The following is a 13,483-nucleotide window of genomic DNA, read 5'->3' as shown; positions in this document are numbered from 1 at the left end:
GAAGGCCAATGGGATCCTGGGGTGCATTAAGAGTGTCTCCAGCAGGTCGAGGGAGGTGATCCTGCCCCTCTACTCAGCCCTGGTGAGGCCTCATCTGGAGTATTGTGTCCAGTTCTGGGCTCCACAGTATAAGAGGGATGTGGAGCTGCTGGAGAGAGTCCAGCGCAGGGCCACAAGGATGATCAGGGACCTGGAACATCTGCCCTACGAGGAGAGGCTGAGGGAGCTGGGTCTGTTCAGCCTGGAGAAGAGAAGGCTGAGAGGGGATCTAATCAGTGTATATAAGTACCTCAAGGGAGGGAGTGCAGAGGATGGTGCTGGTCTCTTTTCCCTGGTGGCCACCGACAGAACTAGAGGTAATGGCCACAAACTGAAGCACCAAAAGTTCCACAGGAACTTAAGGAAAAATTTCTTAACAGTAAGGTGACAGAGCACTGGAACAGGCTGCCCAGAGAGGTTGTGGAGTCTCCTTCCCTGGAGATCTTCAAAACCCGCTTGGACGCATTCCTGTGCCACGTGCTTTAGGTGACCCTGCGTGTGCAAGGGGGTTGGACTAGATGATCTCTAGAGGTCCCTTCCAACCCTATGCATTCTATGATTCTATGGGCCGGCCCCAGCCCCAGCTCCAGCCCCGGTCAGGATGGGCACGAGGTGCCGGGGGCTGCGGCCCAGAGCGGAGCCGCTGCGGAGCAGCCGCGTCAGGACGGGGCAGCGCTGAGCCCCGAGCAGCAGGCGCGGGGCCCGGGGGCCTGCGCTGGCCTTAGCGCCAGGCTTCACTCCAGCCACGGCGATTCTGATATCTCCGCAAAGGCCCCGTTTGTGCCGCGTCGCCAACGTCGGCCTGGCTCGGCTCTCGTGTGAATGTGTCCTGATGTGCAGGCCCTGTTGGACGGGCCAGTGAATGTAAAGCAAAACTGTACAGATGGGGGAATTATACACATACAGCTCCTTGTTTCTTGTTGTTGTTTATTTTCCCCCGGAAAGTTTCTGTACTGAAACCTGCCGCCTGGAGTAAGAATTCTTTGGGGGTTGTTTATGTGCTGTCGGCACCTGTGTAAACCTCAAGCTGCTGCCAGCCTGAAACAGAGAAGCTGCTGCTTGTCCTGAGCAGTCCGAGGCCATGATCTTAACACCGATTTCTGCAGTTCTACTGCAATGTGTTCCCGTTTCTCCTGTCCCCTCCCCGAGTGGCACTTCCTGCCCTCAGGGTGCCAGCAAGGTTGTCTCACGGATTGTGCTGGGAGGCAGAGGGAGCTGGTGCATGGTGTTGAACAGAAATGCAGTTTTTAGTGTTGTAGGCCTATTCCCCAAGGTAGTGCTAAGGGTGTTGGGAGGGCCAAGAGAAGGGGCAGAGTAGGAGCAGCTGCTGCTGCTCCTGAAGACAGTTTCTCTGGGTCACAGCTTTGGTGGGAAACGCTCCTCGACCGTCTAGAAATGAGCCAGGCTGAATGAGGGGGCTTTAGTCTTTCGAGGGGACTTGGAGATCAGCAAGTTACCGTGAGTTTCACAAAGTAAAGATGCTTCAGTGTCATTTAGCTGCAGCTGTGAGGCTGTTCGGGACTATGGATCCCTCACCTACCTGTGAGACAACGAACGTTACTCTGGTGCACAGAGGCAACTTTGTGCTGGATTTGGGGACAATGATGGTTGCAAGAAACCTCCTGCAGTCGTGGGCTTCCCCGCTGAGCTCCGCAGCGCTCGGTGACCCTTTGCTACCTGTGCTGGCTCTGCCCCTTCACAAAGTTACTCTGTGCCTCTGCTGGGACGTGTCCTCTCTGGAACGTGTGGACAGACGTGGTGCCGGGTAGAGCTGCCTGGCCAGGCAGAGCAGGGCGAATGTGACCCTAGGAGGACAGGCTTGGAAGCCACAGGGAGCCGCTGCAGCCAGAGCAGTGACCCCATAGAACAGACCCTGCGGAGTGCCACCGAGTTCAGCTGGGGCTATGCGGCACATGCGGCGCTCCAGCCGAGCAGCAGTGGATGGGTGGAGAAGCCACCCTGGTGGCTTAGAGCTTGTGTCCTCCAGAAATGGGCCGAGCCGAGAGGTTCTAGGCAGGGGGATGGTGTCTGAGGGCACAGGCAGAGACAGCAGCAGCGAAGCTGTGAACACGACCATGTGCGAGTCCCTTGGCAGCACTCTGGGGCAGGGCAGGACCATGTCCATGGGGCTGATGGCCCCAGCGTTGTAGGATCCTCTGATGATCATGAAATAAGTGATTGGCTTCCTTTTCTTGACAGCCCTCGGGCATGAGGCGGACATTTTCCCTATGTGATGGGGATTGTCCCTTCACAGGGAATCTGCTACAGCCAGGTTGTGACAGAAAGGGGTCTGATCCAGGAGGAGGCCAGGGCTGACAGCGAGGGACTTAGTCCCCAGTGTGTGGTGTGACCTGGCTCCCCACCGGCCTCTGCTCAGCTCAACTGTGGCTGCAGCCCTGGCCCGGGGACACTCAATGGTCTGTCCTGGCCTCAGGGTGTGGAGCTGAAAAGGGCCAGGAGCAGCTCAGAGACAGCTCTGGCTGCTGCCAGGAGATGGAGGCAGTGGGGGCTGCCTCTGCTCAGGGCCCCGGCCCCCTCCTTGCACGGCCATCCTTCCTTTTCCAACCGCATCCTGCTTCTGGTTGGAATCAAACCTGCTCTCAAAACCCCGGCTGCTCTGCGGGCAATTCCAGGGCAGGGGATATGACCAAGGTTGCTCTTTAAGAGGTGACAGATTCGTAAGGGCAATGTGAAAAGTGGCACGTGTGGTGTCATCATGACAACGTGCAACTGCTCAATGCCCACGTGAGGTAACCTAGAGAAGCTCAAAATTCCAGAACTCTGCCTGAGTTCTGTTGACAGGTATCTACGAGCGACTGACAGCACAAAGAGGACAAGTAAGTTGGTTTTCCCCATCTTCACTGTTGCCTGTGAGCAATCCTGGCTCCATCCCTCGCTGCCCGTGTGTGCGTGCCGGGCAGTGCGCAGGCGTGACAGTGCAGGCAGGTGAGAGGAGCCCACTGACCTCGAGATACCCACAGCTTCCTTGAGGAGAGGGCCAACGTGGAGGCCGCTTTCGGGAACGGCCTCCTTGCAGCTTTAACTCATCAACGCTCTTCCCAGTGCGTCACATCCAAGCAATTTCTCTCTTTCTGTGTTGACCTTTGCAGGGTCCTTTGCCAGGATGGCCATTAAAAAGAGCCGTCTGATCTCTGTTGTTCTGGCGTTACTGCTCCTGGAGTCATTCATTGCCCGTCAGCTGGTCTTGTTCAAGGTCAGCTTGTCACCCGAGGCCAAGGTGAGCAGCACTGCAGAGCAGACATGTGGCACAGATGCTCCATGAGACAAGAGCTCATGTTAGGGCTTTGGAGTGTGTGGGGCTCGCTAGGATGAGTCTTGCAGGTGTGAGTCTTCTCCAGCCATGCCAAAATGCAGGCAGAAGAGAGAAGGCAGGGGCCCTGAAAGAGCCTTGCTGGAGCTGGGGCCAGCATGGGCCAGGCTGATCGAGCCCTCTGGCTGACTCTGAGCCCTTCATCTCAGACTCAAGACCAGACCTTGAAGGGCCCTGTCCTGTCACTGCTCTGCTCGACCATGCTTGAGACTGCCATAGCTTTGGGAGGGTCTCCGCTTTAAGAGCAATAAGAGCTGCTCTTTGGGACACCCTCTTGGGGACATCTTAGCTTTGACAAAGTGACCAGTCTCCTGGCAGGGCTGGGCTCCAGCCCCACCATCCCTGCTGCTCTTCCAGCCAGCCACGAGCTCTTCATTTGTGCTTCCAGGTGGACCGAGGGATGGACGCCGGCTCGTCCCACCCCACTCTGTTCATCATCAAAAGGGAGACAGGTGATGAGAACAACATGGCTGAGATCAGGCAGAGCTTTTTCTGTAATGTGCAGGGTCAGTATCCCCTCTGCGGTGGCCTTGATGCTGCCCTGGGTGTGTGTGTGTGTCTGTATGGCAGCTGGGGTGGCCTCATTTCCCTTTCCTTAGTGTGCCAAAGCGGGGCGTTTCTCATCCGAGTGACCTGACTCTCTTCCAGGGCCAGGCACATCAAGCTATGCCAACGATACTGCGAAAGCTCTGGAGTCCCTAAGAGAGTGGCTGGACAGAGCTCTGAAGGCCATTGCCACTGAGAAAGGGAGAGAGGTAGCAGCTTTTCTTGGAGCACCAGCAGGCAGCAGGCTCCTGAGGTACTTGGCAGGCCCTGAGGAGAAGGGGAGGTGGCCAAGCTGCAGGCAGCTGCCAGCAGCCTGGCTAATGCGGCATCCTGCACGGGGCCGGCTGCGCCGAGCTCCCCAGCTGCCCTGAGCAAGGGAGCCCTGGCAGGAAGACAGCACAGTGGGGAGCCATGGCAGGACCTGAGCTGTACTGGCCCCTGTGCTGGGCCCTGGGGGCCCAGAGACAGACGCTGGCCTTTTTGGGAGCCCACGAGCGCCAAGGATGCTGCTCTGCTTCTTGCCAAGCGGGAAATGCTCCGTGCTCTTGCTTTGCTCTTCCTTCTTCCTGCAACATAAGGCAGTGGTTCCCACCAGGGCACGCACTTTCTGCAGACGTGGTTGGGTGCTGGTAGGGGAGTGTGTTCAAGGTAGAGTGCCAAAGGGCTGTTCTGCCACCTCATCTTGCTTTTCCCTAGGAAAAGCAAGGAGCACCTTGTACAAGCTAGAGAGCAGCAAACATCATTTCACAGCAACTGCTCAGGACCAAACGCTGCCATCTGTGAAAGTAGGAGGAAGCCAACTGCTTCTTTGGGTTCTCTGCATTGGGATTATTTCACTGCATTTGTTTCTTGAATTTTGGATGCTTCTTAGGCAAAAGAACAACTCATCAGCAGATGAAAGCATGGAGGGAATTGCTAAGAGCATGAAGGATTTTGCCATGGATTTCCACGGGGTTGGAATCATCACACGGCAAGAGGAAAGAGCTTATGGCTGGATCAGCGTCACCTACCTAATCTATTCCTTCCCTGAGGTGAGAGAAGGCTGAAACAGCCACCCCTTCTTTGCACTGGGTGCTTGTTGGTTTGTGTGGTTGTTCCTTTCTTTCTTTTGGATCTTTCTTACCTTTTTAAACTCTCTTAGCACAGAAGGAAAAGTCTGGGTCTTTGCACCTCAGGAATGATGTAGGAGAAGGAATTCTTTTATTAGGCTAAAGTGCAAGGGGAGGGAGAGAGCAGGGATGAGGGTTTTGCAGCTAAAAGATCAGGGCACATCCCCATGCCGTGTGGACACAGGGAAGAAAACCCCATGCTAACTAACACCGAGCACATCTGGAAAAGCCAAGGCCAACCCGTGCCCTCAAGGACATCCCTTCTGCTTTATTCTGTTTGGCTCTGATCCAATCCAGTTGTGCTCTGGGAACCAGCTCACACATTTCCCCCTCCCTGCCCGCCAACGGCCACACCCCCCCCCCCAAAAAAAAAAAAAAAAAAAAACCAGCTGCCTTAAATGGGAGGAGAATGTGACTTGCACCCAGGACATAGGGCTGTCTTGGGATCCTCTTTCTGTCCTGTCTCGTCCTGGCAGAACTCCTGCTAACACGCAGATGTGCAGCTCAGCCCCGTGGCCAAGGCTCGTGGAGACCTCCTGCCTGGGGACACGCGCTGTGCCTGTGCCAGGCCTGGCACGCAGGGCCCCAGTGCTGCTAGGGGCATCTCTGTGCTAGAGCTGTCCTCACGATGCCCCCCTCTCTCCTTTGGCAGGCCGGGAGTACGGACGTCGGCTGGAGTCTGGGCTACGCGCTGGAGGTCGCCAACACCGTCCCACAGGAGGTGCTGCACTTGGTGTGGAAAAAACCCTCCGTGCGCGCTGCAGCCGTGGCCTTCGTGGGTCTCATTGTCGTGCACACGCAATGGCCATGTAGGAGCTGGGCTGCATCTCTAAGAGAGTAGGAGGGCATCGAGGCTGGACGGCTGACTTGGGCAGGGTGACTTATAAATATATAAATTAACTTATAAAACTTATAAATATATAAATTCATAAATATATAAAATATATTATAATAAATAGATAAATATTATAGAAATTATATTATAATAAATAAATAAATACATAATATAGAAATAAATGGCATTCTAAAGAATGCCTCCCAGAATGCATTAAAGAAATTCTCGTTCTTTTGCTCTTGAATCAAAAGGATTTTAATGTTGTTCGTTCCAGGTAAGGGGGGGTGCCGATGGTGGGAGCTGAGCCGAGGGCCCAGAACAAGGGCCTTGGCCATGGGGAGGTGCTCTGCAAAATGCAGCTCAGTCCCTGGTGTGTGGTGTGACCTGGCTCCGCACCGGCCTCTGCTCAGGTCGCCTGTGGCTGCAGCCCTGGCCCGGGGACGCTCAATGGCCTGTCCTGGCCTCAGAGTGTGGAGCTGAAAACCCAGCCTGGGAGCACCCCATTTCCCGGTCCTTGTGCACCCTCAGCTGTGACTGGGACCCCGGCACAGGCCACTGGGATTTCATTCCTGCTGTGGGTGCCACTGTCTGCTGAAGGGCACAGAGCAGCAGAGCAGTGGAAGAGGGAGGACAGGAGATGAGAAGGCTGAGCCGAACAGCAGGGAGCAGGAGGCAGCAAAGCCTCTGACTCAGGAGGGGACACAAACGCATGGACAGCGACCCACATTCCAGCTCCTTTTCCCGCCCCCACCGCGCTCCCAGCCTTTCCACGGCCGCGCTCCCGCCGGCGGCTGCCGCTCCGGGCACTGTCCCCTTGCCCGGGACGGCAGAGCTGCTGCAGCCCCAGGGCCCGGCACACGGCCGCACTCGCAGCTATGGCCGCCCCCGGCGCAGAGCCCCCGGGCGCTGCCCCCGCCGCCCGCACCCGCTGCCCGCAGGGGAAGGGGCTTCGCGCTGCCAGGGATGCGCTCCAGGCGCCTGCAGAACCGGGAACCGGGGAAGCGGGAACCACTGCGGGAAGGGGGAGCTGGGGACTGCGGTCCCGGCCATGCGGGAACCAGAGCTCGGGGGCACCACGGACAGGGGCTCACGGGGACTGGGGGAAAGCGGGGACGGAGGCACCGTGGGAAGCAGGAAGAGAGTGACGGGAGCAGCGTGGCAAGGACGGACCGGGGACGGGAGGGACCGGGGGAAGGAGGAATCGGGGACCGGGGAAAGGGGGAATCGGGGACGCGGGGACCGGGCAATCGCGGTCCCAGCGACACCGGCGCTGGAACCGGGAGTGAGGAGAGCGCCCCGCGCCGGGAGCCACGGAGCTGCCGCTGACGTCATCACCCGGCGCCGAGCGCCGTCCCCGCCGCAGTGAGGCGCTCTGCGCCGGGAGCCACGGAGCTGCCGCTGACGTCATCACCCGGCGCCGAGCGCCGTCCCCGCCGCAGTGAGGCGCTCAGCAGCCCCCGCCGACGGCCTCAGCACCTACTTCAGCACCATGGTGTCTGTGCGGCTCTGCTGGGATGGCGAGAACCACAGAATCACAGAACGCTGAAGGTTGGAAGGGACCTCTGGAGGTCATCTAGTCCAACCCCCTGCACACGCAGGGTTGCCTAGAGCACGTGGCACAGGACTGCATCCAAGCGGGTTTTGAAGATCTCCAGAGAAGGAAACTCCACAACCTCTCTGGGCAGCGTGTTCCAGCGCTCTGTCACCTTCACTGTTAAGAAATTTTTCCTTAAGTTCATGTGCAACTTATGGTGCTTCAGTTTGTGGCCATTACCTCTAGTTCTGTCGGTGGCCACCAGGGAAAAGAGGCCAGCACCATCCTCCTCACTGCCTCCCTTGAGGTACTTATATACACTGATTAGATCCCCTCTCAGCCTTCTCTTCTCCAGGCTGAACAGGCCCAGCTCCCTCAGCGTCTCCTCATGGGGCAGATGTTCCAGGCCCCTGATCATCCTTGTGGCCCTGCGCTGGACTCTCTCCAGCAGCTCCACATCTCTCTTGTACTGTGGAGCCCAGAACTGGACACAATACTCCAGATGCGGCCTCACCAGGGCTCAGTAGAGGGGCAGGATCACCGCCCTCGACCTGCTGGAGATGCTCTTCTTAATGCACCCTAGGATCCCATTGGCCTTCTTGGCCACAAGGGCACACTGCTGCCTCATGGTCAACTTATCCTCCACCATGACGCCCAGGTCCCTCTCTGCAGAGCTGCTCTCCAGAAGGTCGGTCCCCAGCCTGTGCTGGTGTCTGGGGTTTTTCCTCCCCAGCTGCAGAACCTTGCACTTGGCCTTGTTGAATTGCATGAGGTTTTTCACCGCCCAGTTGTCCAGTCTGTCCAGGTCCCTCTGGATGGCAGCGCAGCCCTCTGGGGTATTGGCTACTTCTCCCAGTTCGTAATCATCAGCAAACTTGCTGAGGGAGCACTCTGTGCCTTCATCCAGGTCATTGATGAATAAACTGAACAGGACTGGACCAAGGACTGACCCCTGGGGGACCCCGCTAGCTACAGGCCTCCAACCAGACTCGGCACCGCAGATCACCACCCTCTGAGCTCTGCCATCCAGCCAGTTCCTAATCCACCTCACTGTGCACTCATCTATCCCACACTTCCAGAGCTTGCCTAGGAGGATGTTGTGACGGATGGTGTCAGAAGCCTTGGTGAAGTCGAGAAAGGCAACATCCACCGCTCTCCCCTCATCTATCCAGCTGGTCATTCCATCATAGAAGGCTATCAGATTAGTCAAGCAAGATTTCCCCTTGGTGAATCCATGCTGACTACTCCTGAGCACCTTCTTGTCCTCCACGTGCCCGGAGACAACAGCCAGTATGAGCCGTTCCATCACTTTTCCGGGGACAGAGGTGAGGCTCACTGGCCTGGAGTTGCCTGGATCCTCCTTCTTGCCTTTTTTGAAGACTGGCGTGACATTGGCCTTCTTCCAGTCTTCTGGCACCTCCCCCATTCTCCAGCATCTTTGAAAGATGCTGAAGAGTGGCTTAGCTATGACATCTGCCATCTCCCGCAGCACTCTGGGGTGCATCCCATCAGGGCCCATGGATTTGTGGGTATCGAGTTTCCTTAGGTGCTCTCTGACCCAATCTTCCTCTACTCAGGGGGAGTCTTCCTCTCTCCAGGCTTCTTCTCTTGTCCCTAGGGCCTGGGGCTCTAAAGGGCTGCCCTTGGTAAACACCAAAGCAAAGAGGGCATTCAGCAAATCTGCTTTTTCTGTGTTATTTGTAACCAGGGTGCCCATCCCGTTCACCAGCGGACCCACGTTTTCCCTGCTCTTCCTTTTGCTGAGAAGCGGCTGGCCGTGCTGCGGCGGCTCTGGGTGCTCACCGTGCTGGGGCTCCAGTTCGTCTTCGAGCTGCTGCTGTGCCACAAGCTGGCAGAGGGCACGCGCGAGCTCTGGTACGGGCTGGTCATGGCGCCCGTCTTCATCCAGCTGCAGCTGCTGCTGCTCCGCGCCTGCCGCGTGAACTGAGGGGCGACGCGGATGGCTGGGGACTGACCTTCTGGAGAGCAGCTCTGCGGAGAAAGACCTGGGTGTCATGGTGGACGACAAGTTGACCATGAGGCAGCAGTGTGCCCTCGTGGCCAAGAAGGCCAATGGGATCCTGGGGTGCATTAAGAGTGTCTCCAGCAGGTCGAGGGAGGTGATCCTGCCCCTCTACTCAGCCCTGGTGAGGCCTCATCTGGAGTATTGTGTCCAGTTCTGGGCTCCACAGTATAAGAGGGATGTGGAGCTGCTGGAGAGAGTCCAGCGCAGGGCCACAAGGATGATCAGGGGCCTGGAACATCTGCCCTACGAGGAGAGGCTGAGGGAGCTGGGTCTGTTCAGCCTGGAGAAGAGAAGGCTGAGAGGGGATCTAATCAGTGTATATAAGTACCTCAAGGGAGGGAGTGCAGAGGATGGTGCTGGTCTCTTTTCCCTGGTGGCCACCGACAGAACTAGAGGTAATGGCCACAAACTGAAGCACCAAAAGTTCCACAGGAACTTAAGGAAAAATTTCTTAACAGTAAGGTGACAGAGCACTGGAACAGGCTGCCCAGAGAGGTTGTGGAGTCTCCTTCCCTGGAGATCTTCAAAACCCGCTTGGACGCATTCCTGTGCCACGTGCTTTAGGTGACCCTGCGTGTGCAAGGGGGTTGGACTAGATGATCTCTAGAGGTCCCTTCCAACCCTATGCATTCTATGATTCTATGGGCCGGCCCCAGCCCCAGCTCCAGCCCCGGCCAGGATGGGCACGAGGTGCCGGGGGCTGCGGCCCAGAGCGGAGCCGCTGCGGAGCAGCCGCGTCAGGACGGGGCAGCGCTGAGCCCCGAGCAGCAGGCGCGGGGCCCGGGGGCCTGCGCTGGCCTTAGCGCCAGGCTTCACTCCAGCCACGGCGATTCTGATATCTCCGCAAAGGCCCCGTTTGTGCCGCGTCGCCAACGTCGGCCTGGCTCGGCTCTCGTGTGAATGTGTCCTGATGTGCAGGCCCTGTTGGACGGGCCAGTGAATGTAAAGCAAAACTGTACAGATGGGGGAATTATACACATACAGCTCCTTGTTTCTTGTTGTTGTTTATTTTCCCCCGGAAAGTTTCTGTACTGAAACCTGCCGCCTGGAGTAAGAATTCTTTGGGGGTTGTTTATGTGCTGTCGGCACCTGTGTAAACCTCAAGCTGCTGCCAGCCTGAAACAGAGAAGCTGCTGCTTGTCCTGAGCAGTCCGAGGCCATGATCTTAACACCGATTTCTGCAGTTCTACTGCAATGTGTTCCCGTTTCTCCTGTCCCCTCCCCGAGTGGCACTTCCTGCCCTCAGGGTGCCAGCAAGGTTGTCTCACGGATTGTGCTGGGAGGCAGAGGGAGCTGGTGCATGGTGTTGAACAGAAATGCAGTTTTTAGTGCTGGAGGCCTATTCCCCAAGGTAGTGCTAAGGGTGTTGGGAGGGCCAAGAGAAGGGGCAGAGTAGGAGCAGCTGCTGCTGCTCCTGAAGACAGTTTCTCTGGGTCACAGCTTTGGTGGGAAACGCTCCTCGACCGTCTAGAAATGAGCCAGGCTGAATGAGGGGGCTTTAGTCTTTCGAGGGGACTTGGAGATCAGCAAGTTACCGTGAGTTTCACAAAGTAAAGATGCTTCAGTGTCATTTAGCTGCAGCTGTGAGGCTGTTCGGGACTATGGATCCCTCACCTACCTGTGAGACAACGAACGTTACTCTGGTGCACAGAGGCAACTTTGTGCTGGATTTGGGGACAATGATGGTTGCAAGAAACCTCCTGCAGTCGTGGGCTTCCCCGCTGAGCTCCGCAGCGCTCGGTGACCCTTTGCTACCTGTGCTGGCTCTGCCCCTTCACAAAGTTACTCTGTGCCTCTGCTGGGACGTGTCCTCTCTGGAACGTGTGGACAGACGTGGTGCCGGGTAGAGCTGCCTGGCCAGGCAGAGCAGGGCGAATGTGACCCTAGGAGGACAGGCTTGGAAGCCACAGGGAGCCGCTGCAGCCAGAGCAGTGACCCCATAGAACAGACCCTGCGGAGTGCCACCGAGTTCAGCTGGGGCTATGCGGCACATGCGGCGCTCCAGCCGAGCAGCAGTGGATGGGTGGAGAAGCCACCCTGGTGGCTTAGAGCTTGTGTCCTCCAGAAATGGGCCGAGCCGAGAGGTTCTAGGCAGGGGGATGGTGTCTGAGGGCACAGGCAGAGACAGCAGCAGCGAAGCTGTGAACACGACCATGTGCGAGTCCCTTGGCAGCACTCTGGGGCAGGGCAGGACCATGTCCATGGGGCTGATGGCCCCAGCGTTGTAGGATCCTCTGATGATCATGAAATAAGTGATTGGCTTCCTTTTCTTGACAGCCCTCGGGCATGAGGCGGACATTTTCCCTATGTGATGGGGATTGTCCCTTCACAGGGAATCTGCTACAGCCAGGTTGTGACAGAAAGGGGTCTGATCCAGGAGGAGGCCAGGGCTGACAGCGAGGGACTTAGTCCCCAGTGTGTGGTGTGACCTGGCTCCCCACCGGCCTCTGCTCAGCTCAACTGTGGCTGCAGCCCTGGCCCGGGGACACTCAATGGTCTGTCCTGGCCTCAGGGTGTGGAGCTGAAAAGGGCCAGGAGCAGCTCAGAGACAGCTCTGGCTGCTGCCAGGAGATGGAGGCAGTGGGGGCTGCCTCTGCTCAGGGCCCCGGCCCCCTCCTTGCACGGCCATCCTTCCTTTTCCAACCGCATCCTGCTTCTGGTTGGAATCAAACCTGCTCTCAAAACCCCGGCTGCTCTGCGGGCAATTCCAGGGCAGGGGATATGACCAAGGTTGCTCTTTAAGAGGTGACAGATTCGTAAGGGCAATGTGAAAAGTGGCACGTGTGGTGTCATCATGACAACGTGCAACTGCTCAATGCCCACGTGAGGTAACCTAGAGAAGCTCAAAATTCCAGAACTCTGCCTGAGTTCTGTTGACAGGTATCTACGAGCGACTGACAGCACAAAGAGGACAAGTAAGTTGGTTTTCCCCATCTTCACTGTTGCCTGTGAGCAATCCTGGCTCCATCCCTCGCTGCCCGTGTGTGCGTGCCGGGCAGTGCGCAGGCGTGACAGTGCAGGCAGGTGAGAGGAGCCCACTGACCTCGAGATACCCACAGCTTCCTTGAGGAGAGGGCCAACGTGGAGGCCGCTTTCGGGAACGGCCTCCTTGCAGCTTTAACTCATCAACGCTCTTCCCAGTGCGTCACATCCAAGCAATTTCTCTCTTTCTGTGTTGACCTTTGCAGGGTCCTTTGCCAGGATGGCCATTAAAAAGAGCCGTCTGATCTCTGTTGTTCTGGCGTTACTGCTCCTGGAGTCATTCATTGCCCGTCAGCTGGTCTTGTTCAAGGTCAGCTTGTCACCCGAGGCCAAGGTGAGCAGCACTGCAGAGCAGACATGTGGCACAGATGCTCCATGAGACAAGAGCTCATGTTAGGGCTTTGGAGTGTGTGGGGCTCGCTAGGATGAGTCTTGCAGGTGTGAGTCTTCTCCAGCCATGCCAAAATGCAGGCAGAAGAGAGAAGGCAGGGGCCCTGAAAGAGCCTTGCTGGAGCTGGGGCCAGCATGGGCCAGGCTGATCGAGCCCTCTGGCTGACTCTGAGCCCTTCATCTCAGACTCAAGACCAGACCTTGAAGGGCCCTGTCCTGTCACTGCTCTGCTCGACCATGCTTGAGACTGCCATAGCTTTGGGAGGGTCTCCGCTTTAAGAGCAATAAGAGCTGCTCTTTGGGACACCCTCTTGGGGACATCTTAGCTTTGACAAAGTGACCAGTCTCCTGGCAGGGCTGGGCTCCAGCCCCACCATCCCTGCTGCTCTTCCAGCCAGCCACGAGCTCTTCATTTGTGCTTCCAGGTGGACCGAGGGATGGACGCCGGCTCGTCCCACCCCACTCTGTTCATCATCAAAAGGGAGACAGGTGATGAGAACAACATGGCTGAGATCAGGCAGAGCTTTTTCTGTAATGTGCAGGGTCAGTATCCCCTCTGCGGTGGCCTTGATGCTGCCCTGGGTGTGTGTGTGTGTCTGTATGGCAGCTGGGGTGGCCTCATTTCCCTTTCCTTAGTGTGCCAAAGCGGGGCGTTTCTCATCCGAGTGACCTGACTCTCTTCCAGGGCCAG

Source organism: Tinamus guttatus, unplaced genomic scaffold (assembly GCF_059628265.1).
Source record: "Tinamus guttatus ecotype Peru unplaced genomic scaffold, ASM5962826v1 Tinamus_guttatus_pri_ptg000348l, whole genome shotgun sequence".
Taxonomy (NCBI): domain Eukaryota; kingdom Metazoa; phylum Chordata; class Aves; order Tinamiformes; family Tinamidae; genus Tinamus; species Tinamus guttatus.
Note: the sequence above shows the minus strand (reverse complement) of the source record.